Genomic DNA, 27793 nt, shown 5'->3' on the forward strand with positions numbered 1-27793 from the left:
ATATTCATGAGCAAGAGCAAAATCCTGTCCTTCTTCAGAGACCACTAATTCAGGGAATTAAAGCAGGGTTATACAGAAACACCAGAGCACTTTTTTTCACAAAAAACAACTTACATGGCATTCATTCATACTAGAGACCACAACTCGACATTTTTAAATTAACAAAAAAAAAAGATGGAATGCGACTTTTAACATTTATCGATAAGACTGATAATGTCAAAATGTTAAAAGTCAATTACGATTGTTTTGGTACATAAAACCACACCATCATCTGAAGTGAAAGTAATATGTTTACAGCATATTTCAGTTCATTTGCACATCACATGTATACACTATTAATACACTGAAAACACAAAAAATCATTTAAGGTCTGTAAAATGATGTCTCTATTTCTGTTTTTGATAAACAATATGGTATTAATGACAAATGTATAATCAACCCTTTTATGTCCCTTTTATTCAGCTGTTTAAGCTGTGAGGTGCAGTTAAATTGTGGCCAGTGTGCTCATGGCAAGGCAATGTAAATGATCAGGTCATGTGTGTGTACTTGAAATATGTCACAGAAGTGATCGTAACTTCAGCTGAAATCACATCCACACTCAATGCAGGAGGCTTATCCAAAATGCAAGTGCAAAGTTTTTGTTTTTTTTACTTCTGTAAGACTATAGCAAAAGTCATGGGACATGACACTAGTTCCTATCCCATGACTTTTGGCATGTCAGTAAGTTTACAATCATTACACATAATGCACATGCTTTAAAACTGCATTACTGAGAATGAGATACACAAATGTTTGAGATTTGAGTTTTGAGACGAATAAGTAATATGCCCCCAACACTGCAGAAAACAGCATTAGCCATAGAGGCTGCATTTAAAATGAAGATTTCTTATTTGTATGCTGAAGGTCTTTGGAATGGCGCACAGCTGAAACATATTGGAGTCGTGTTTAAACATCAGATAAGTAGAGGGACTTTAGCTTGAAATGGGGTTAAGTCCCTGTCCCTGTCTGAACCCCAGCCCATTACCAGCCTGTGGGCTTTAAGATGCGGGTCAGGAAATGAAAATGGGAACCAAAGGAAGCTGTGATTCGCCCTGGCTTCCTCCGGCATGTCAGTGGCGCAGATATTGAGGGGAGGAAACTGTGTCAGACGATCATAAACTCTTAAAGCCTTTGGCGGATTGAATTACATGAGTCTACGTAGAAAAGAACATGATGTTTACGAAAGAGCTTGATCATTAGCCACATATAACAGCCTTCCACAGGAAACATTTACAACTGATACCATTATTCTAACTGTTTTTTATGGCAAAAGAGACTTCAAATCTACTTTGGCCTTTAAATAATGTGTTATTTTTCAGTTCTTACATGATAAACAGAAACTATATTGCCACCAAAACAATCCACTCATCCACCCAAATCTCTTCCATTCAGTTCCATAGCCACAGGCTTGCAAACGGCTTCTACAAACATAAGTGAAAGAATGGTTTGCTTTCGGGAACACAGTGAATATTCCCGTGTGATGCCACCTGTATTGGCCATCTCATGGATGAGTCTAAGTTTGGTGTGAGATTGCCAGGAGATTTTTACTTCTCTGACTGTGCCTATAGTGCAAAGTTTGGTGGAAAAGGGACAAATTATGGAGTGGGGTTGTTTTTCATTAGTTGGGCTTGGTTTCTTAGTTCTGTGCTGAAAGATGACGCTCTGCTCTGAGATCCAACATGGCGGTGAAAAGTAAAAAAAGTAAAAAGTAAAAAAACACCGGCAAACTAAGACGCTAATTAAGACTCTACTGGACAAAATACTTTCTCAATTAAAACCTGGATAACACTTTGGACTTCCTGGGCGACTACTATTATCGGCTATGCATCATAAGTACCAAGGATAAAGCAAATAAAAAGCAACCACAATCACTGCATTTCAGGTCAGTCTGCTCCACTCTATTAATGAGAAACTCACTATCTAGTGAAAGAAACTCTTCAGAAACTCTTCAGCATTTCATGCTTCCAACTTTGCAGGAACAGTTTGAGGGATTGTCCCTTCCAGTTCCAACATGACTGTGCACCAGTACACAAAGCAAGGTCTATAATAAATACATGGATGAGCGGGTATAGTGTGGAAGAACTTGACTGGCCTGCACAGAGTCTTGACCTGAACTTGATGGAACACCTTTGGGAGAAATTAGAGTGGAGTCCAATGTAAGACAGACCTTCTTGCCTGGGTGTATAGTCAAAAATCCACATGAACACACTATTAAACCTTGTCGAAAGCTATTATTTTTTAATCAATGGATTGAGAAAAGCAGGATGGGCGTTTTGTCGAATTGCCCACCATCTAGATCATCTCCAGGAGACTATAATCATAGCCTTAGTTTGCAGTGATTTTGTGCACCAGAGACCTGGACTAATATGGACTAGAACCCTCTAATCTTTAGCAACAAATAGAGGTTCTGATATGGTATGGAAGCCACATGATGAGCACACTTACCATGTCTTTGTCTCAAAACGACAAACTTTCCAAATCAAATGCTGGTGTGATATAAATTATTGCATATAGTAGCCCCCCCCCCCCCCCGATGGACCTAAAAACTACAAGTGTAGCCTCCCATTGGTTCATTGGTTGCTTCCAATTGGCATTTTTCAGCAGGATAATGCTCACCCACACACACCATAGCTTTCCAAGGAATGTCTGTAACAAATCACAACAGTTCATAGGCCTTGGCTTGACCAGCTAAGACGTCAGCTTTATTCAATCTCTATATGAATTACTGACAACACATTAGCCAATACAGGGTTCATTACAAATGTCCTCACTTCCCTAATCTAAAACAGCAGCTTCAGTAGGTATAAGTCCTGCAAAAGGCCAGTCCACCTGCATACCGACTAAACTCATCACCAACAACCGTAGCGCCTAGTAACAGTGTGTTTGCGGGCATCTTAGTGTGTGGGCTGCTGCTATTGTACACAGTTGATTTTCCATCTACACTCTACAGCCTGAGCTCAGCATAGAGCTTCCCTTCTGAGAAGTCGCGCTGCCACTTGAGGTGTATATTCAATTCCGATTTCCAGGAAAGAAGAGCAGGACATCGGACTCGTTTCATATCAACACTTACGCGTGTCTCGTACAGTAAAGTTAAATTTAACGCCTTTTAAGACCTTAATAAATATAATTTAAGACCCAAAAACTTAGTATGTTAGCTAACTCGTCGCTGATGTTAGCTAGCTCTTCGTTCATTTTAGTTGCCTCCACGGATAAGATCAGGGGTGTCTAAACTTTTTTTGTTGGGGGCCAGAAGGAGAAATATATTTGAAGTCACACTCTGTAATAAAACAAATAATGAAATATACCACTTTAAATAATACTTTTTTCCTGATTATTTCATTTACACACCATTTTACTTGACTTACTCTCTTTATCTTTGACAGTGTTGTGTAAACTAAGATTTTTCAAATTGATGTTTAATTTCATGATGTCTCTTAATATTAAACTCCTTAATTACAGCAACTTTTAGACTTTGTGCTAGAAATGCTCACCCTCTCTGCTTTTAGACTCTTTGGCCCGATTTTCTGCGCTAAAAATGCGCACCCTCTCTGCTTTTAGACTGTTTTGCCCCGTTTTTCTGCGCTAGAAATGCGCACCCTCTCCGCTTTTAGACTCTTTGGCCCGATTTTCTGCGCTAAAAATGCGCACCCTCTCTGCTTTTAGACTGTTTTGCCCCGTTTTTCTGCGCTAGAAATGTGCACTCTCTGCTTTTAGACTTTTTGGCACATTTTTCTGCGCTAGAAATGCGCACCCTCTCCGCTTTTAGACTCTTTGGCCCGTTTTTCTGCGCTAGAAATGCGCACCCTCGCCGCTTTTAGACTCTTTCGCCCGTTTTTTAATACCTAAAGCAAATTTAGAGTAATTTTAAGAGTTAGTGAATAAGAAAGAACAGAATCAGTGGGTTATTTTTGTTTATTACAACACTACTATGAATACCTCGACTTTGGGTCATGTTTTCGCATAATATGGTTCCTGCATGGAATACACCACAGCCCAAATTTTCTGGTACACTGGTGAACCCTGACCTTCCGCTGAGCACCACTATTGTGCCCTTGAGCAACCGCAGCATCTCCATCACCTCCCCATCACCTTGGTTCCCCTTAAAGTTCATAAATTAAACACTATAAATATAATAAATATGTGTTAAATTCTACTATGAATATAATGATTTAATCTTTAAATATAAATTCACATCACTTACCAAACAATCCTTCACTTTGAGGATTGCATGGTGAACTGTGTTCACAGATTATGATTTATTGAAGTGCTCCTGAGCCCATGCCATTCAGCTGTATATCCCCCATCACTGCTGATGCAACAACACAAGGAGGATAAAGACTAGCACATGCCTCCTCCAATAACTGGGAAGTCAGCCAACGCCTCTTTTCAAACTGCTGCTGATGCAACTTTGCAAGCGCAGAGACTCGGTTCCGATACATCATCTCACAGACGCCTCGTGCTGATCGACATCACCTTTGGAGTGATGAGGGGAAAGAGCGCCATCTACCCACCCAGAGAGAGAGAGAGCTAGGCAAATTGTGCTGTCTCAGGGCTCCAGCAGCTGACGGCAAGCTGCATGACCGGGATTCGAATTGCATCTAATCAAAAGATTGTATGTGACTCACATCCGGAGTAAGTGGAAGGTGATTTTGGCTGAAAATAATTTAAGTTTTTGTGTGTATTAATTAAAATGTCATTATTATTTAGTTAAATTCAAGAATATACTGCAATAAAATAATAAATGTATTTGTATAACATATGTATAACATATACACAGCATATAGAAAAATTCAATAGATACAAAAAAAAAACTATAAATGTTTGTCTATTTTGTAAACAGTAACTTACCAAGACTAAATAAACAAAATAAAATAAAAAAATGCAACAAAAAGTAACATAACAACAAAAATGTACCAAAAAATTAAAGCAGAGAATATTTAGTGCGTGCATATAAACTGCAACTGTAAACAATTGAAAAAAGTGAATCCATAAATAGCAAAACAAATATTTATTTTTTGTGGTACTTTTTTAGTTTAATAATAAATAAAAATAAAAAAAAGCTATACTAAAGATGTATGTAGGTCGTAAATATGCTGTTATATGTTTATAGGATGCTAAAAAAAAGTATTTAGTATTTAAATCCTATTCATTAAGATGTAATGGCATTTTTTGTGAGCATACCAGTTTCAAAACTTACGGAACAGACCATATCCATTGCAAATTTAGTAAAAACAATGTTGGGTTCCTCCAAATAAAACGTTTTTGTGTGATGGTGTGCTTTATGAATCATTAAAGTCTGTGCCACTAAGAGAAGCTTTTTTGAATCCAGCTTTTTTCTGTTAATCTAAAGTGCTTAGAAAAACAATCATCATTTGACATTTATATACCCTTGGGATATTTGGTGTCAGTGTTTTTCTTCTTATAACACAATACACAGAGTTTATGGATTTCAATAACTTTAGACACTGCAATCTACTCTTCTTTACATTCCAAAGATTTCTGCAGTCAGTGCCGACACCCTACACGCTGCTTTAAATGGGAGTTGACGGACTAGCTTAGATAAGATAAAGAAAACAAATTCCTAGAGAAAGGATTTCCTAGAAAAGTGTCAGAAGTTAGATTAAGATTACATGCGAACAGTATATACAACATCAGCTGCTGATTCATATATATTAACCCCTTAAACACCCCTTATTAGTAATCCTTAGTTTATAATAAATGTCAGAAGAAATTAGCAGTTAACATGTGCTGAATATTTGGCAACCAAACTCCTAAAAGCACATCAGCACCACAGTGTTATGGTTGGTAATAATGTTTTCCAGCTAAAAGGTACGAGGATAGTATTGTTATCTGAGCTAACTTAAGCCCTATCTGGATGGGATTAGTTTCTCAGGAGGACGTCTGTGAAAAATATTTCACACTTCTACTCAGTGATAAAACTCTTGCATCCGGACTGCAATTGAAAAAACAGGACTATCAGTGAGTTTTTTTTTTTTTTTTTTTGCTTTCTCGGTCACATCGCGTTCAGTGGCTCCTCCATTTCCACTCGCTGTTGTGTTTACATGGATCTCCGTGGAATCATGCACCAAAGGGTAATTACGGTGCATGGCAGTGGACGAATAGCTACTGTATTTTATTAAACACAAGTTGACAAAACTCAGAGATGTGTGTCCAGACGGGATTAAAATTACAGAAGGACCAAAGAGTTCAGCGAAAATCAGAAGGTAATTCAGCCTGTAACTTTTTTTTTCAGAGGACATCTGAGAAAAACCTCAGTCACAGAGGACCCCCATAAAAGAGAAAATTACCTCAGGACCCCCTGAGAAACTAGTCTCGGCTATATAGGGCTTTAGCCTTACTAAACAACACAGACTGTATTTCTCTGTGTAACACTGCTGAGGTAAATTTATTATTGGAAAAGCAGTGCTGAAATAAATGCATGAAAAGACTAGAAGTGCTGAGGTAAATGTATTGTGCTTTGTTGGTTTGTCTGCTAGGATATAAAAAATGTTTTTTTATCATTGAAAAGCAAAAAAAATACATTTAGGATATTTAATTGTCTCAATGGTGAAAAAACCCCTGCAAAAAGTAAGTTTTGGTAAAAATGTTCATTTCATTGGATCTCTCTAGTTAACATCAGCCTGCTTGATGACATCCATGCTACTTTTAGCCCAAGCCTCAAAGTTCCCAGCTATTCTTTCCCCATTTTAGCCTCACACCAAGCTTCTGTTCTTACTTTGTATGGTCTGGAGTTCACTCAGCGGGACCAACAGAAGCAGCTGGTGTGTATTACTGCCATATTGTGTTTGGAATCTGCCACAGAAAGTGTTTGATGGTTTCCGATGGCAGCAGGTTCCTGTTTTTATGAATCGTGTGGGCATATGTTAACACTTCCCCTGACTTGAATATTACAACGCTAATACCAACATTTTACTGTCAACTGATGGTGGGATGATCAAAAAAGCTGGCAGTATTAGTTTTTCTTGGCCAGATTAACCAAACGACTATGAAATGTGCCCAAATACACGTCAGACATTGTGGAAATTTGATTATTTGTGAGGGAATGATCAAACATTAGCTTATGACTAAGCAGATATTAGTATGTGTGCAGTAGCAAAGCAGGTTGACCATCAGAACATATAGGTTTCACTCAAAGAGTGTTTGCCACATTCTTTAGGCCAGTTCAAATGTATTTGAACAGGTGTGTGTCTATAAAATCATCTACGTAAAGATTCGCTTCAAAGATTTCGGCTGGACTTTGCCTCAGATGAGGCCAAGCAGGTTTATCTTGTCTAATGTATGGAGTACCGTGTAAGTCAGAGATGATAACTTGAAAGTTGAAAAAGTATAACTATTTAGAATAACAAAGCTATCCTTCAAAACTTTTGAGCCAAATTGACTGGCATAATGCTCAGAATAATGGTTAGAACGCAAGGAGAGGGTTGGCAATAATTCGCAAAGAAAACAAGCTCAGAAATTTAGAGTAACCAAATGCTACTGTAGTTAATATAAACTAAGTGGATTACAGTACTAACAAGGCTTAACAATACTCAATCCATAACTACTCAAATAAAAGAATCTAAGGGTGTACTCACACTAGGCATGGTTTGGTTAATTGGTGTTGGAGCATGGTTCTGCCTCCTCCCCACTTCCTCGTTGGCCTGCACTCACACTACGTTTAAACAATCCGTACCCGAGCACGCTTACGTCACTCACTGCTCAGTGGGCTTCCCGGTGTGGTGCAGAATTCAGCATCCAAGTCATAAAAGCATATTCTTGATAAAAGCAGAGATAAAAGTCGCAGTTATCTCAGTCGAGTTTACATACATAGCGACATAGCACACGTTCCCGAGAGGGGGTGCTTTTCCTGGCGGGGGTGCTGAATTCAGAACTACACTGCCATGTTTGTTTACTGGAACGGCGCATCACTGGTGTCATCTTGGACACAAATAGTGCTTACACTGCATGCGTACTATGCTCCTATGAGTCCAAGTCCACTTCTACAAGCGGGCCAGTAGATGTGTACCGAGCCCGGGCATAGTTTGGAGTGATCACACTTGTCAAACGAGCCTTACTTTGGGAGGTAACTGTGCCTGGGCACAGCACGGATTGCCTAGTGCATGTACACCAAGTACCAAAGCAGATACAAATAAGACTATTCAGCATACAAAAATAGGGTTGGCAATACTTTGCAAAGTGTTACAAAACAAACCATCTATATATTCAGGGTAGTCAGAGTGTGAGAACACTTAGTGATTGGATTAATTTGAACTGGCACACAAAATGTCCTATTGAGATGCACTCTGGGAAGTGTAACCAGGTTTTTCCTGGCTTTTCAACTGGTTGTTCCTAAAAGTCTGGATGCTCCCTTTGTTCTTTGGTCCAGAGAACACTGCATCCATTTCTTCCAAAACGATCTGGAATACTGATTTATCTAAACACAATAGACATTTCCACTTTGCAATTATCTTTGCCCGATGCCTCCAAGCCCACAAAAGTCAACATCATTTCTGGATAAAGCTAACAAAAGGCATTACAAGGGTTTGCCAAAGTAACTGCTCATGTGGTTCTATCAGTTAGTGTTTGATGTGGTGCCATCTAAGGACTTGGAAATAATGGGCTTGTCCCCCTGCCCTTTACACAATAAAATCTCTCCTGATTTATTGGATAATTTACCAATATTATGTACTGTATGGTGGAGGAAGAAATATAACAATTCCTTTCAATATTTCTTTATTGAGAATTTTAATAATGACTTCACAGATAAAAAACAAACAAACAAAAGATTTTCTGCTCATATTTGCTTCTTAAAGACACATCTGTTTGAATGTACAGTATATTAACAAATGTAATATAGTAGACAAGACAAAACATTCAATTTAGTTTTCATGCTGTCTGCAATCAAATACAAGTCCAAATACAAGTCTATTGCATTTTCCATACTGTCCCATCTTTTCCTGATTTGGATGCATTAGAGATGAATCTTCTCCACGCTCTTCTAATTTTTAACTTGTACCATGTAACCCAGCAGCCCCTCAGGCTTCTCCATCTCATCACTTGTACTGATGGAACAGATAAAATGCAGTGGCTCAATATTAACATGCTGGATGGAACCTGTGATCTATATCTTACAGTAAATGGGGTCATCAAGGAACAGCTTTATTCCCTTTCTTTTTTACTGTTTGTATCACTTACAACAGCTTTTTCTGATAAAAACTGTGTTTGGACTTTTTGTGTCAGTGCATCATAGTGCATATCAATATTATTCACAGCACAGACAAGAAAATGTCTAATAATGATGACTACATATACATAACATCATTTCAATCCTGAAATATTACTGTGTCCATCAGTTTTTAGATATATCAAACTGAAATGGCTGTTGCAAACACCCAAATATTTAGAAAGCACACCTCAGCTGACTCTGTTTGTGGCGTGCTTGCAGAAATGGCTTCTTTCGCATTACTCTCCCATACAGCTTCTTCTTGTGCAAAGTGCGCTGTATTGTTGACCGTCGCACAGTGACACCATCTGCAGCAAGATGATGCTGCAGCTCTTTGGAGGTGGTCTGTGGATTGTCCTTGACTGTTCTCACCATTCTTCTTCTCTGCCTTTCTGATATTTTTCTTGGCCTGCCACTTCTGGGCTTAACAAGAACTGTCCCTGTGCTCTTCCATTTCCTTACTATGTTCCTCACAGTGGAAACTGACAGGTTAAATCTCTGTATCCTTCCCCTGAACAACTATGTTGAACAATCTTTGTTTTTAGATCATTTGAGAGTTGTTTGGATGAGCCCATGATGCCACTCTTCAGAGGAGATTCAAATAGGAGAACAACTTGCAATTGGCCAACTTAAACACCTTTTCTCATGATTGGATACACCTGGCTATGAAGTTCAAAGCTCAATGTGGTTACCAAACCAATTTTGTGCTTCAGTAAGTCAGTAAAAATTAGTTAGGAGTATTCAAATCAATAAAATGATAAGGGTGCCCATACTTTTGCACTAGTCAGATTTTGGTTTAATGCATATTGCCCATTTTCTGTTAGTACAATAAACCTCATTTCAATCCTGAAATATTACCGTGTCCATCAGTTATTAGATATATCAAACTGAAATGGCTGTTGCAAACACCCAAATATTTAAAACTAAAAATGAAACTTTTTAATATGACTGTAAGACTTTGCTGAACTAGAAGGGAAACATGGAGACTACCCTGTTTCTACTATTGACGCTTAAGATGCGCCATATTTTTTTGAAAATAGACCAGAAAATAGATGTTCATTGATAGTGTGCCTTATAATACGCTGTTCCTTACAATCTGTAAAATACGGTATGTTACTGAACTCTCTAACTAGCATAGCAGCTAGCTAATTAGAACTAAAGCCTAGCAGCTACTACTTTTCTTCTCTTTCGCGCCGCTCCCCAATTTCAGCACTTTATTTAAATTTTGTCTACAGTGTGATGTATATTTAGTATTAGGCTATTCATTTATGAGGAGGGTCGTTAGCTCCTCAGAGTTTTGTTCCGTGCTTTTCTGCTCAGCGTCAGCCGAGTTCACTGAACACCTGCTGTTCCAGCTGTAACACTGTAGAAGTTAATTCAACACAGTGCAGACAGAGTTCAGCCACATTTAGACCACGACTGAAACATAAACAATAGATGACCAAGGGTCGGTTCCACTGCCCGCTATTTCCACTGAATGATCTAAAAGAAAAAATACAAAATCTGTGCATACAGTTTTTGCTTACTTGAACCTAAAAAAAAAAAAATGAAATAAATACATCTAAAAATAATGTATTAATAATTCATAATTTAGGACACTTCTGTAACATTTTTTTAAATTTTGAAAGGAAACACCTGCAGCATTATAATCTCAGCTAATGCACTAATGAACAGTTCCTTATCAGTAGCACATTTTGTTCTTCCAGTCAAACAGCAATGAGAAAATTGTTGCTTTAAAAATGTCAAGTTTATTAGAAGCATCTAGGAATACATCCAGAATCATTACAAAATCATCAGTGATCCAGGAGGCTTTTTGAGCCAAATGTTCAGCTGTCAGTAGTTCACAAGGGCCTCATTCGAAACTGGCCATAGATTTTGCAGAGGATGGAACTGACCATTTTTTTGAGGTAGGTTTGTTTGGTAACCAGTAATGGTATAGTTACTTTGATCTGTAATCTGATAATTGATTACTTCATTAAAAAGTAACTTAGTAATTTTATGGATTACTTTCCATAAACTAATAAAGTATTATTTTTTGAAAAAGTAATCTGATTACTGATTAATTCATTAAAAGGTAACTTAGTTACTTTATGGATTTACTTTCAAATTACTTTATTAGTTACTCTTAGCAGCTCCCGACAACATCCCATAAATGAAAGAAAAATTTAACATCCTGAAAAAAAGACTTTTATCCATCTCTACATAGAAAACTAATCCCATCTGAATAGTGTTTTATGAATACAAAAACACAGCTAAGAATATATTAATTATTCATTTATAGAGATGCTCATGAAGATTTATAAAGCAGCTGATAAATCGAGAAGCCACTCCCATCACAGTCATTAATGCCAAAAATCCTATTCTGTTGGAATCAGTTTTAAATTGTAATATTTAACATATTGATCTAATATCACAGTAATCCACCTCCTCACGGAAAACTAATCGCATTTAAATCAGGTTTTATAAATATGAAAATATATAGCAAATATATGAGCCAGATAAAGTGCAGGATATAGAATAAAATAGATTAGCTACACTTGCTTTCTGTATTTATTTAAAAAATGTGGCCAGCCAATGCATATCACACTCTAATGAAACTACTGCTAACTGATGTAATATAACACGTATTAACATAAAAGCTCAGCTTTTTTTTTTTGGCTCATATAACTGTAGATTATTGCTGAAATATAAATAATGTACACCAAATCTGAGTGACCCTTACTTCCTCTCTTTCTCAGTAATATCATTAGTGATTGGTGAAGTCAAACAAGCCGTTAATGACCTCAGAGTGATCTGCTCTGATGTGTGTAAAAGCTAAATCTGAATAAAGCCATATGGCAAACGTTTAGTGGAAAGAGCTTGACGGTTAACAATGAGCACCGCCCCAACTCTTAATGTCTCTCAGTATAAACTGACCTCCAGAGCGTATGTGGGAGTTAGCTTTATAATATAAACTACCGCGCTCATGTTTCTCTCTCTCTCTCTTTCCGTCTATTAAGCTCTTAACCCCAGGAAAAATCTCTTAATGTCTGAGACCTGACAAACAGCAAGTCGCTGCACTATCAGCCAGGATGTGTTACAGATCAATCCTTCATTCAGAGCTCATTCAGAAAAACTGTTAAAATGACTGTTTTTGCTATTTTTAGAGGAAACAGCAGTGTTCAGTTGGCAGCTTGTATAATGATGTTTCCTATTTTACACCCCTACTGGTCTTTGCTACAGTAAGAACCATCAACTCGAGGTTAATAGACAAAGCCTCCTATGCAGTTAAATTACAGTATATGTATTTTTGTATGAGTGAAAACAAGTAATGCCAAGCTGAGACTACACGACATTTTTGTCCCTCACAATGTTCACTGGCAACACTACACGTTAATCACCGACCAATCATCGTCCATGTCCTCGCGTGAGTTCGTAGGTCATCGCGGGGGAGAAGCATAGAATCTGAGAATCACGGCTACAGAAGCCCTGTGCGTGATGGAAGCGCTTTTGTGCTGAATAAACTAAAAAAAAGGGGAAAAAATGACTGTGGGCTCATTTGGGTGACCCAAATGGACATTACATGCTTTATGTATTCCAGAGAGAACTTAAGGTATGGTAAATATGTAGCTACTCAGGTTTCAGTGAATGTAAAAAGAATATCTCATGGATGAATTAGATTATTAGATGATTATTAGATTATTCTTCTGTTTTGCTGGTCCAGAGAACTTCAGCACCATCCTGCTTTCTTTTCCCATGTTTACATCTGTGCGCCACAGAGCGCTCTGTCTTCCTATTGGTCAGAGTCAGGGAGCAGGTCACGGAGCATGACAAACTAGGCGATAAAATACAAAAAATTCTAACATGCTAGTCTTTCCGTCGGATGCTCCGACAGCGCCGCTCACGTCATATTACTGATCTTTGACTGTGTCACACTACACGGACATTTGTCGCTTGCGACACTGAAATTCGGATCCGACGCACACAATGTGTCAGCCCGTCAAAATCGGGCTAAAATCGTGTCATCTGATCCGGGCATAAGGGGGACTAAGGCGCTGCCACTATGAGCCAAGGATCGCAGGTTCCAATCCTGGATCATGCTGGTAGCTATCAGCAGCCAGAGTCTGAGAGAACACAACTGAGAGCGATGCTCTCTCTGTGATGTTGTTCAGCACAGGCGCCTGTATCATTATTAGCCGATGTATCATAGCTGAGTCGCTGCGCTTTCCTCCAAATGTGCTGGCGACGCAGTAATGTTACGGCAGCAGCAGTTTTAAAAATGGTAGTGGCTGATTTCAGGCAACAAGCTTTCTACAGTCGTGAAATTCTAACAAAGTGGAAGCAATTAGTTAAGTTTGTAGACAACAACTCAACCAATTAATTTACACAATTTAATTTAATCAATAACCAAGATAAAGTTCGTAAAATGTTTGATAAATGTTTGCTTCTTAATTTCTGTACTGGAGTGAACATATGAAAACTTAGGCTTGTTTATTTCAAACACATTTAGGAGTTGATGGAAAGCAATGGCATCAGTTCCAAGAGATGATTTTACAGTTGCCTGACTGTCCAAAAATGAAGCACTGTGGATGAAAATTTGGCAAAATAAAAGTACAATATTGATAAAAATGTATTACAAAACACACCATTTTAGCTGATGGTATGAATGGCCTGAGGATCAAGGTTTCTACAGTCCTGAAATCCTAACAAAGTGGAAACGACTAGGAAAGTCTGTAGACAACAACTTAATGTAAAATGTCAACATAAAATAACAGACTACAAACTTCATGTGGCCTTCAGATTAGCTAAAGAAAAGTAAAGCAGACTGAGTGGTCTAGTGGTCTAAAGCGCTGCCACAATGGTTGAATCCCTGTCATGCAGCTTGCCATCAGCTGCCGGAGCCCTGAGAGAGCACAACTGGTCGAGCTCTCTCTGGGTGGGTAGATGTCGCTCTTTCCCCTCATCACTCTGCCTGAGGGATGTAGGCCTACGTTTTTTAATGCTATATTTTATTTGATATAAATCTATGGCATGATAATCAGAATTTAGCAAAGTAATAAATCACACTGTGATTGTAAAAAGAATTGCACAAGTTAAAATGTTATAACCATGAAGCACTAGCCTGTGAACACATGAGCTCCTCCACTCGTCCACATTGGTGTATTCCTAAATTGCGATGCTATTTTAATGGCGCAAGGCGTGAAGTTAGACTAACATTTTTTTTTCTCTGGAGAGCTTTCGTGTACATTCCTCCCTTGACTTTCTTGTTTTTTTCCTCCTGTTCTTTTCCCGGCATTTTTTCCCAGTTGTGTCCCAATTCACTAGCTGGGACAGCGGTAGAGTATTGGACTGCAACCCTGAAGACCCGGGTTCGATCCTGTGTGAGAAGCGGTGTGTTTATTTATTTATTTGTTTGTTTATTTTTTCTTGGGTTTACCTGCCTTGAGATCAACTGTTCTGCAACTGGGTTTCAACAACCACACTTCATTTTCCAAAACAGATTTTATTTTGTGGCCTGGCACGTAATGGCTTGGAAAACATCTGACCCGCGGCCAAATTTAATTGTGACCCCTGCCTTAATGTGTAATAAAGATACAATATATAGAAAATAATAAGTGCAGATTTACAGCACAGTATGATAGCAAATTGTTAGATCCATATATGCAGCTTTACTAAATGTCATACCATGTCCTAAAATTCTCTGAATCACCACAAGCATTAGCTTTATAACAGCTCAAATGCTTTATCACCCAAATGAAAAACACCTGGCAACAGGCCTAGCATATTTCCCAGGCTTGTTTTTGAATCCCCACATTTGTACTGTGTTCATACTCCTTCAGATAAGTCAGTGGCAATGACTTATGCTTCACTGGGGACGGTGCGACTGTTTGGGCCTGACTGTGAGATCACCGATTGGTCATCTCTAGCGTAACCGTACACACCCCACCCGACCCGACTTGTGATTTTTTGGCGCACAGCATATGAAAACAATTCTTAGATGGATGTTCCCATAACATCCTCTTACACACAATTCTAACATCCACTTAGCGTTAGTGTACTGCGCACATGTACACTCATGCGTAAATAGTTAAGAATTAAAAAAGCCTAAATTTACACAATTAATTATCAATCAGCCAAGATAAGGTTTGTAAAATGTTTGATAAATATTTGCTTCTTAATTTCTGTACTGGAGTGAACATATGGAAACTTTAACTTAGGCTAGTTCATTTCCAAAGACATTTTAGAGTTGATGGAAAGCAATGGCATGAATTCCAAGAGATGATTTCACAGTTGCCTGACTGTCCAAAAATGAAGTAATGTGAAAGAAAATTTGGCTAAATAAAAAGTAACAATATTAATAAAAATGATATAAATGACAAAATAGACCATTGTGGCTGATGCTATGAATGGCCTGAGGGTGTGTGTTAACTTAATGGATACAGTATGGCTAGTGCTGGGCGATAAAACGATATCGATAGTTATCGAGGAAACTATATATCGCGATAAGTCGGGGCGAGAAATTCGATAAACTAAATTTTCTATTTCCCGTTTAAGTAGCGTTGTGAAAAGGCGCAGCACGAGATCAGGCAGCACGCTGAACTGCTGCTCAGCCCAGTACAACCCCTCCCCTCCCCTCCCCTCTCCACCATCCCCCTCCGCCCCACCCCCCGAGCCCCTCCACTCTGAACTCCTCACATAGCGGCTCCTTCTCTCCCATTTACTGGATAAACTTCATTTATACTATTCAGCGGCGCTACACTGGAAAACTCACCTTTTAAATATGAGGCATGCGTCTCCAAGATATTTAGAGAGGTGAGCTTGTTCAGATTTCTGAAGGCAGGTAAACGCTGCTCTGTTTGCTGCTAGTTAGATTAGCTTGTCTCCAGTTTAAAGTTAGCGATGTTTAGGTGTAAAAGGGATCTGTGCAATCTGTCATCATTAGCTAAGATGCTTTCACTGCTTTTTACATTCTAATAAACTAATGGGTAACGCACGTTAGCCGTGTTAATCCACGTTTCGTGTAAATTAAGGTTAACTTCAGCACGAGTGAGGGGTTAGTATATAAACACACAGAAAGGAAGCACTTTCCATCTTTTTTCCTAACTCTCACTGTTTCTGTTAGAAAACCCTGAGGGCAGCATTCTCCTCTGTCTTTGTGTTTTATAGTTTTTAACAGATAGAGAGTCTGTTATGCTGGATATTTTACTAAATACAGAAGATTATATAATCTGTCTAGCTGTATTTGAACTGAGCTAAACATTGCTGTTACTGAACTGGAGTTTTAAATACACTTAAGTAATGTAAGTCTAGTCTACTGAAAGCCAGTAATGTTAGTATAAATCTGTACTGCAGTAGAAGTAGATCATTTCAGAAACTTGACTTTATTCCTCCCACCTCCATTATAGGCCACTTTTTTTTTTAAATATTTAAATGTTAGCTTAATTTAAATGAAAAAAAAACTAAAGGCTCTTATTTAAAAAAAAACATAAGCAGTAAATTATCTAAAATTACAACAAATAGAAAATAGAAAAACAGTAAAACATATGTAATACATACTTTTTATATGACCAAAATTAAACTAGACTGAAATCTGACTAAAACTAATAATATCCGATAGACTAAAATGTAACTAAAACTATTATACATTTTAGTGAAAAGACTAAGACTGTATCAAAATCACCTGTCAAAATGAACACTGTGATATACTCTTGTATTTTGCTTTATGTAGTTGCCTGCATTCAGGGAGGGGAATGATCTTTTGATTAAATATAATTTTATAAAAATAAATAAAGTGTTATTGCAATTTAAATTAAACAGACATATAATGTAAAGGGTCTTACATATTTTTTAGTTTATATATTTGTCCCCTTTTTAAAATTAATTTAAAAGCTGTACCCACCTGGCAAGATGTTAACATCCTAGTGTCTGTCCACAAGGCTCTGAGCCTGCTAGTGATTTTGTCCATAACTCCCTTATTCTGTCACTTCTGAGTAAAAATAGAAACCTTTAAGTGTAACAGAAAGTGATTTGATTTATATCGTGATACATATCGATATCGGCTGATATGAAAAACTATATCGTAATAAGATTTTTTTCCATATCGCCCAGCTATAAGTATGGCTTATATGGCTCTTTTTATTTCATGAGGCTCAAATTGAGAATCTTTGGGATGTGCTGGAGAAGATTTTAAACAGAGCTTCATATCTCCCATCATCAATACACGATGTTAAGGAAAAAAAATGTTAAATTCCATGTGAGAAACAAATGCTGTGACATTTCTGACGCTTGTGGAAATGATGCCGCAGCAAATGCAGGCAGTGTATAATACCATAATGTAAATTAAGGTCTTTGCTTTCTAAGAAAAAAATAAATGGCCAATATGTCACATTGTGTAACTTCATGGATACAGTATGGCTTATATTGCATATTTTTAAATGTTTTATATAGAACCATATACAAAGGTACTGTTCAAAGTAAAATACCAGACAGCCAGACTATTGCTGAGTGTGTTGTGAAACTATTAGCTTATCTAGTCTATTTTTAGTCCGTTCATTTATTTTTAGCAAGCTGTTAAAAGTTCATAAACAGCAAGAATTACTCCAATGTTACCTCCCAGTACTGTACCCTGCCTTAGTACTTTTGCACTTGACACTTAATCATTCATACCTATATTACATTACACACAGTAATATTCTTTCTAGAATATGAACATTTGTGACTGTAAATTTAGAGTAAATATTTCTATTCATATTTGTATTTATTATCTCAATATAAAGTGGTGTGAAAAAACTCTTTGCTCCTTCATGGTTTCTTATTTTTTTTGCAAGATTTTCACTCATAAATGTTTCAGATCATCGAACAAATTTAAATATCAGTCAAAGGCAACACAAGTTTACACAAAATGCAGTTTTTATTATTAAAAGACCAATACGTAACTAATTTCCAGTAGTAAATGATAAAATGATCAGGATGTATCATCAGATATTAAGGAAACATGTTGAGTGAAAGCACTGGCAGCTCTTGTCAGCAGGGCTTCAGCAGTATGTTCCGATTTTAGGTGTTAGTTAACACAGGTAGCTGAGCTCCGCGGTACAGTTAAAAAGCTCTGTGGTACAGTTAAAAAGCTCCACACGACAGTTAAAAAGCGCAACAGTTAAAAAGCTCCGCGCGACAGTTAAAACTGTCAATTTCTGATTTTCTGGTTTCTGGCACTGTATGTTTGTATTAAACTATTATTTTCTTGATTTATTCACAACCGTTGCATATCATTATAGATCCCATAGATTCTGTCAATTCATTTGTATTGTAATGTTGTTATTATAAGCACAAACCAACAGCACATGAATATATCAGCCAAAGACTAAAACACTCAAGTCTCACTTGAGTATTATCTTTAATATGGAGTGTGTCATCACAACATCACATTTACATAAAAATAGTCAATCTGCTTCATTTGAAAAGCCGCTAAGTGATGAAGTACGCAGATGTGGGCTTTGTGTGTGAAGATCAATCGCTGTTCACTGTTCTCCAGCTCGTTTTTGTTCTCTCCCTCTGGCTCATTAATGGGCTAAGCAGATAGAGGATTTACGGGCGGTGGATAATCGGCCTGTGTCTCACATGCGTAAAAACTTCGCCCTCGTGCCCTCTTTCCTTAAGCACGTCCGTCTTCATTAGCCTCGCTTTCTCCTGTCCAGTGCAGACAACACTTAATAGAGTTCTGGATTTTTACTAGCGAATCATAAACAGCTCTGGAAAAAAATAAGAGACAACTTAAAAATGATACATTTCTTTGATTTTACCAAATTGAAAAGCTCTGGAATATAATCAAGAGGAAAATGGATGATCACAAGTCATCAAACCAAACTGAACTGCTTGATTTTTTGCACCAGGAGTTGCATAAAGTTATCCAAAAGCAGTGTGTAAGACTGGTGGAGGAGAACATGCCAAGATGCATAAAAACTGAGATTGAAAACCAGGGTTATTCCACCAAATATTAATTTCTGAACTCTTAAAACTTTATAAATATGAACTTGTTTTCTTTGCATTATTTGAGATCTGAAAGGTCTGCAGCTTTTTTTGTATTTTCAGCAATTTTTTATTTTCTGCAAATAAATGCTCTAAATGACAATATTTTTATCTGGAATTTGGGAAAAATGTTTTTTGTAGTTTATAGAATAAAACAACAATGTTAATTTTACTAAAACATAAACTTATAAGTAGCAAAATCAGGAAAACTAATTCAGAAACGAAAATGGTCTCTTAATTTTTTTCAGAGCTGTATTTGTACAGAAAGCCCTATATGAAAACAAAGGAAGAAATACATGTTCTCCAGCACTTATTTATAGAGGAATAAAAAACACTTTTCAGCAAAATGTTGTATTTTAGAACTTGCTGAATTTAACTCCTTATGCTCTGTGACATTTATATTATATACACCTTATATAACACCTTAATTATTACTATTTAGAAAATACATGCATAAATAAACCCAAAAAACATATACATTACAAACATTACATATAAAATGTGCCAAATGTTATATTTAATTTCCTTTCCTAATATGTTGAATTTAACCTTCCGATGGACTGAAGTATGCAGTATTTCTGCTATGTGATGCTGTATCAAATTGTGCTGTAATGGCTCACATATGTTCTATATTTATTACCAGTCAAATGTTTGAAGACACTTACCAATTCAATGTTTTACATTACGTCTTTATTTAATTTATTGTCTACATTGTAGAGTTATATTAAATATATGAAAACAATTAAGAGACACATATGGAACTCACACTCTTTTTGCATGCAATTTTTACATTGTAGATTTATATTAAATACATGAAAACAATTAAGAGACACATATGGAACTCATACTATTTTTGCATGTATTTTTTTACATTGTAGATTTATATTAAATACATGAAAACAATTAAGGGACACATATGGAACTCACACTATTTTTGCATGTGTTTTTTACATTGTAGATTTATATTAAATACATGAAAACAATTAAGAGACACATATGGAACTCATACTATTTTTGCATGTATTTTTTTACATTGTAGATTTATATTAAATACATGAAAACAATTAAGGCACACATATGGAACTCATACTATTTTTGCATGTTTTCAGCCTTCAGCAGAAATAAAGTTCCAATAGTTTTGGAGGGGACTGTACATCAACGCAAGATTTTTATGATCTACATATTTATCGTAATTCAATAAACCTACTTGATTCCTTTTCTTAGCGCATAAATGTAACGAAAAAACCCCAACAACAAATCAAAAACATATTGCGTCTACTAAGGGTGATCTATGAAAATGTGGAAAACATTATGATAACATCAACTTAAAAAGTCCAAAAATAGCATACTGAAATACTGAGATCCCTTTATTAAATTTAAGCTCAATTCTGACGTAAATTCCCCAAAAAACTGAAACCAGAATAAACTGGACTCTGGTTCAAACTGGTTATAGAGCTGCCAATTCTTTCAACCAAACACAACACATGTAGTTTTGCTGGCACTTAACAACCAGAAAGGAAAGGCCTGATGTGTCCCAACCCTAGTCAGTGTGTGTGTGTATGTGTGTGTGTGGACGGCAGCCAAATATTTAGTCATTAAAGCTTGGGCTAAAAATAAGCCTGAAGTATGTTTTTGTAAGGATTTCATTATCTGCACCACTGCTGCGGCAACTTTATTCATTCGCGCTCCATATGTCTGGCCTAGCACTTGTGGACACCTTAAACCACATACCGAAGAAACAATACCCTTCAAATGTACACTAAGACATGCATTTTTGGCATATTTGGTATTATATTCTGACAGAGCGAGCCGGGTTTCCACACACCTATTCACTATAATCCTGGACTAGAAAGGATTTTCAACACAGAATCCCCATTAACTGAGTTCCTCAGTGTAAGAAGAGGTGTTAAATTCTGTGGGAAATTAAAAAACAGTTATTTAGACGCGGATTAAGGATAGGCTCAGACTATCTGACTCTGTTAACTGTTAAGGACTGTCTGTCCCAAACCCTTTATAGTACTGAATTAGATGTAATTTGACAAATGTCTGATTGGCCATGACCTTGTGAGTGTTTCAGTCTTGGTTTGCCAGGTTAAAAAGGAATCATTTAGATGCAGATTCATGGTGAAAATAAGACTTTTTTTTGTTTTAGGAAGCATTTAAAGATTTAAAATACAACCCCAAACTAGGGCTGCAACTAAAGTGTATTTTATTCAATTAATCTGCCGATTATTTGTACGATTAGTTGATTGGTCACAATTATTTTTTGTCATGCCCCATTTGTACTTCCTACTGGTGAGGACAGCTAAACATTTAGGACTAAAGATTACAACGTATATTACAGGAAACATTTACACATACCAATTCTAGGATACTTGTATGTATTTTGTATACCGGTACACTGTACATGTATTTTTCCTTTTTTTTCTAAGGGGATAGCTCCCTGAAATGATTGTTTATCTAAGAAAATAGATTTAGATCTAAGTCTAAGTTCAAATCTTAATTTTAATGGAGTGCACAGAGTACAGTATCTCCCTAACACTTAGCCAGCTAATGTTAGTTTAACTAATGTTAGCAATGTTAATGAAGGAGTGAAGCCTGTTTAAACTCAGCTCAGCAGCTCTCTGCAGTAATTTAACTCGCTACGGGATATATAGAAGGCTGTGTTTAAATTGTACAGAACTAGTAAAGACCGACTGTAGAGTATTGAGGAGTTAAATGTGTTGGATTGAAATGTGTTTTAATTGTGTTTAATGGACACAGAACTGCTATAACACTGTATCGTTCTCTGTACACTGTTCTCTCACGCTGCAAGTCTCACCCACACTAAAACCTCAGTGGCCAACTAAGCATGTGGAGAGGCAAATCAGGATGCTCAGGATTTGGCTCACTCCAAAAGTACCCAAACACTACAGACTACATTTTTAACCACTAAATATCAGTACTTTCCATGTTAAAAAACATATAGACATTTAAATCTTATGTCCAGCTGTTTTTATCATTTTTAGAGATGATAGTCTCATGTCAGAAATAATTGCTGGCTAATCAACTAATCGAAAACATAATCGTCAGATTAGTCGACTACCAAAATAATCATTAGTTGCAGCCCTAGTATGGAAAACATATGCTGTCTTTAGGTCCATTACTTTTTTTTTAGTATTATCTATGAATTTTCAACAAGCCAATGCAAAACCACATGCTGCACATATTATAAAACCATGGCTGTGGCAAAAGAGCGTACTATAGGTATTGAAATGGCCTGCAAAAAATGTAACGAAAGGATTTTCAACACAGAATCCCCATTAACTGTCCCAAACCCTTAATAGAGTCAGACATAATTAGATAAACATCTCATTGGCCTTGACTTGTACATGTATCAGTCTTGGAAAGTGATAAGCCAGGTTAAAGGGAAAGCATTTAGATAATGCTAATTCATGGTTAAAATAAGACCCAGTTTTGTTTAAAGAACCTTTTAAAGGTTCAAAATACAAAATACAACCCCAAACCAGAAAAAAGACGAGACAATATGGAAAAAAGTTGCTGCCTTCAGGACCACATCTTTTCCATAGTAATCCATGCATTTTCAACAAGACAAAGCAAAACCACCTGCTGCACACATTACGAAGGTATGACTGTGGAAAAATAGGGTACTAGAGGTAAAAGACTGGCCTGCCTGTAGTGCTGCCCTGCAGCCAATAGAGAATGTGTTGAGAATTTGTGAAACGAAAAATGTAACATAAGGATTTTTAACACAGAATTCCCATTAACAGAATTCCTTAGTCCCAGACACAGATTAAGAATAGGGCAAGACCAGAGACTGTAAAAAAAGATGGACGCATTTAAAAAACCCCACCCCTGAGGGATGCGTCATGGTCACAGGCTGCAGAGCGGAGCTGACGGTCTGTTATTGGTCCCGCCCATACCCAGCCCTTTTACAATAACCACACCTTTTTTGAATAGAGCTTAATAACGTTTATAAAAACGAATTCTGTGGGGATATAAAAATTTGACAATATAAGCAGAGGTTACACTAGCTGTTACATTTAAATAAAAGAGGTAGAATTACAGTATATTAGAAAAAAACGTGATTGAAAGTTGTCTGTTTTGCTATTGAAACCTATGGGGATGGGTGGGGTTACACAGCTTTCTGAAACCAAACAGCAGGGGGCGCCCGACCTGTGGTGGCTTCACTTTTGAGAGACGATGCTCTGTCCAGCTAAATACAGTCTATGGGCAAGACTAACTGACTCTGTTAACTGTTAAGGGCTGTGTGTCCCAAATCCCTTAAATTACTGAATTATATATGTAATATATAAATGTCTAATTGGCCCTGACCTTGACATGTATCAGTCTTGGTAATCCAGGTTAAAGGAGAATTTTTGTTGCATATTTTGCTCACTTAGATCAACTGCCATCTATGGTTAAAATAAGACCTGTTTTAAATGTTTAAAAATCCCGAACCAGAGAAAGTTGGGACAGTATGAAAAACATTTGCTGCCTTCCAGGGTCATCCATGCATCTTTCAACAAGACAATGAAAACCCATATACCGTACACATTACAAAGGCATGGCTGTGTAAGAAGAGGGTACTACAGGAAGTGTACTGGCCAGCCTGTAATCCTGACCTGTCCCCAAAAGCAAATGTATGGAGGATTTTGAAACTTTAGGTTATAGTTCAAATCCTTACTGTTGTACACCTTAAGACAAGTGTTTGCAAGATGAATGAAAAGAAAGAACACTTGAAACACTTCATCACTTCATCCTCTGTGACTAAACACTGTTTATGAGTTGTGAGAAGTCGTAACTGGTAAAGGCTTTATCATGCCAACTCTTTTCTTTTTCCTGCAGGCCTCAATGCAGGAATTGATATACAGTATGAACAAAAGTATTGGGACATATTTTCAGGCATTGCTGTAAGGATTTGATTGTATTCAGTTTATTCAGGTCATGAGGTCATTAGGTCAGGATGCTAGAGGGTCACCACCTCACCAGAACCCCAACTCCCCAACTCATCCCAAAGCTACTGCACAGACCACCATTATTCCAGAGAACACAGTTCTCCTACAGGTTTGCAAATTCAGCTACTTTGAGTAGGAGGATGAAAGTATTAGGACCAAACAAAGTCCTCCCCCTCCTCGGGTTCTCCACAGAACTGCACCTGACTTTCTTATCAGTACAGGAATCATTACAGGAACTGAAGTTGCTGAATTTGGACACTATTGTTCTTTTTGAGTTCAGTCTGTTCTGGAATAAAATGCTAATGCTCAAAACTATAGGGCACAAGAAAGAACACAGCAATCAATCTTAAGAATGAAGCAATCTATCAGCGATCAACAAGAGAACACAATGAAATCAAAGCCAAAATAGGAATTTGTACCTCAATATTAATGATAGTCCTTTACTTCCTTACAGAAGTATGCACACACACCTGCATATCCAGGGTACTTCAGCTGTCAAGGAAATGAATGGGTTTCTCCTGTTTGCTGCAGTAACAGACTTTACTCACAGCAATGTTTCAACATCTAGGACCTTATTGTACACCCTGAGCAAGACGCTTCTCGATGCTCATTCCTATCTTACACCCCATTAACAGTCTATTTTTACACCTTTTAAGATACAAATGTGCCAAAGTCAGAGCGTACCTGCCTCTTAAAGAGAATGACAACTGGCACATTGATTGGTTTATTTCATGTTACGCCTAAAACACACCTATGATTAGAGGTGGGCGATATGGCTCTAAAATAATATCACGATATTTCATGGTATTCTCAAGATAACAATACTTTTGGTGATATGACAAAACACTGAATTAGAAAAATTATTTAGAATTGTTTTCTTGCATGCAATATGATATGTCTAACTGAGAAAAAAAAACAATTATCAGATTTGTAACAGAAGCCAATGATCCAGAATGTCATGATACTAATAATAATAATGCACTCCAAATATCTTCATATATCCAGGATTAAAGTAAAATAAATGATACTGGACAGATATAATCTGTATCTGTATCTAGTAGATATATTATGGAAAATGAGAACTGTGTGGATTTATCTTTTGCTAAAAACGGCAAAAAAGTAGTACCAAGTAGAACAGCAATGGTGTTCCCGGGTCGACTTGACCCGGTGCATGTTTAATTATCCAATTAATATCCAAAATAACAACTATCCAAAATAATAATTATTCAAAAAAAATCCTAATCCTAATCCTATTCTATCAATATTTAGTGCAATGTTGTTCCTTAACCTCTAACAGGTAATCACTCATTTAAAAAAAAAAAGACAAACTTTTTTAAATGTTTCGATAATTTACTACTTTTGAAAGGCCAACATATTAGACATAATAGCTTTACATAACAATGAAACATAACATTGCAATATTGTTTAGTTTTTGTTTACTGCAGGGGGTTACATGTTGATAACACTAATTAAAGCAAGCAGAAGAAGTTTTTATACTGAAAAAATAATTAAAACTATTTACTTAAATTTAAAATGGGTCAATTTGACCCATAACATAACAGGAGGGCTAAGAGAATTAGTTTATTAAAAGAATTAGAAGTGCAAAGCGTTTTTTTTGTGCCCCCACAATACCAAAGACACACCGACGCACCCTAAATCAAGCTGTGTAATATGCAATTGACTGGTGAGCTATAGATCGATAAAATAGGGCCCTTAATGTAAAGCCCGAAACACTTCACACTAGATGTTTGAAGATTGCTGTGATAATCTAATCTAATCACAATCAGCTACAATAGCACTGATGTTTTTTTAAACAGAGATTTCCTTCCCTCTGTAACATGCATGCATAGTGATGTCAGCAGTTTCATAAAACCGTTTTTTTTTTATAAAAAAATATCCAGATACATGTGGATGAAGACTTTCACACAAATACAGATGTCTGAAAAAATAATGTTTTTTTGTCTGCATTCTTAAAGGTGTCCTTCCGCTAAAATCCACTTTTTCTTGTTCTTTGTAAAACCCAACCCCGCGGTGGATTTGTATTTTCTGAAAGTGGACTACTCACCGTGTGTTTACATAGGTTTACATAGGATCTCCGGTGGATTTCGAGTTTTACAGAGACTCTAAAACTCAAAAACCCAGCCCAGCCCCTTTTCTCTGCAATTATGTCACAATCATCCCCCAAGCCAACCTCACTGCATGCAAGACATGCTGAGACCCTCGTTTTTTCCAAACAGCATACAAACTGTTGCACCTTCTACTGCAAGAAACTCATCAGCAAAGCACAGCTCATCCTTAGCTCATCACAGCACATAAAGAGACCAGCCACAGTGTTAAACAGTCCCTTGTTCTGTCAAAACAGCTCTGATCCATTGAAGCCTTTTCTCCAGAAGACACAGACAGTGGTAACTATTTCAGTAACACTCCTGGACTAGCCTTTGCTCTCCATGCATGAATTTACTGAGCTCTAAAATGTCTAAATTAAAGAATTCTGGTAGATTCTGGCCTCTGTACACTAGGAATATCCCACAAGACAGACCATCGTTTTGAAGATCCTCAGAAGCTCTGATTCAGGTGTCTAGCCATCACAACTTAACTGTTGTTAAAGGGCCTTAGAACCTTATGCTGCATTCTATTTAACTAGGAAGTCTGAAGATGACAGAGGTCATTTAATGGCTAGGTCCCAGCTAGGTTCTAACTGTTAGCACTGTCCAAGATTAGCAATGTGTTCTAAAATTATTTTAGCCAATTTTCTCCCCAATTTAGAAGGCCATTTTCCCAACCCACTCATGCCCCCATCACTTGGAGGGTGCAGACTAGCACATGCCTCCTCTGATACATGTGAAGCCAGCCACTGACTCTTTTCAAACTGCCGCTTAAGGAACACTTAAAGTAAAGCACAGCAACTCCGCTTTTATATATGAGCAAACAAACACCTGTGCTGACCAACATTACCTTGGGACTAATTACCTTGGGGAGAGAGCGCCATCTACCCACCCAGAAAGAGTAAGGCCAATTGTGGTCTCTCGGACTCCGGCTGCTGATGGCAAGCAGCAGGACCCATGATTCAAACTTTCAATCCTGAGATCATAGTGGAAGTGCCTTAGTCTGCTGGACCACTCTGAACTTAGATTAGTTAAGTTGTTAAAGAAAAGAAACATGTTCACAGATTGAAATTGGATAATACTCTAATGTGTAGGGCTGATTTAACAAGACCCAATTATATAAAAATGATACTTAACTTTGATTCTCAACTTTGATTCTGGGTTGGCAAGGCTCTTCCAACTTTACAAGTTGAAAATCGTTGAAAGCGTTTCAATTTAATTTCTACTTCGAACTGAGCTCAGCAATTCCAACATCCAAGTTAAATGGGAACGCAGCATTATGCTTGACCATTTTTCCTGCTTCCAAGATGACAATGTACAGAAATATCCCACACTTGACAAGTCTAAGTTTCACTTCATTGGTTTCAATGGGAGTTCATGGCAGAACTTCCTCCATAAATAATGATTTCTTAAACCTGACTAAAATGTTACTCAGCAAATTTCACCACAGCCAAAGCAAAAAA

The 27793-nt window shown here is 37.1% G+C and overlaps 1 protein-coding gene across 2 annotated transcripts in view; it reads right to left on the reverse strand.

Annotated features, from left to right (window-relative positions):
• Positions 1-27793, reverse strand: part of LOC103024541 (rho GTPase-activating protein 6) — a 163014-nt gene that overhangs the window by 133708 nt on the left and 1513 nt on the right. The window lies entirely within an intron of this gene.

This window comes from Astyanax mexicanus, chromosome 21, assembly GCF_023375975.1.
Source record: "Astyanax mexicanus isolate ESR-SI-001 chromosome 21, AstMex3_surface, whole genome shotgun sequence".
In the NCBI taxonomy this organism is placed as follows: Eukaryota; Metazoa; Chordata; class Actinopteri; order Characiformes; family Acestrorhamphidae; genus Astyanax; species Astyanax mexicanus.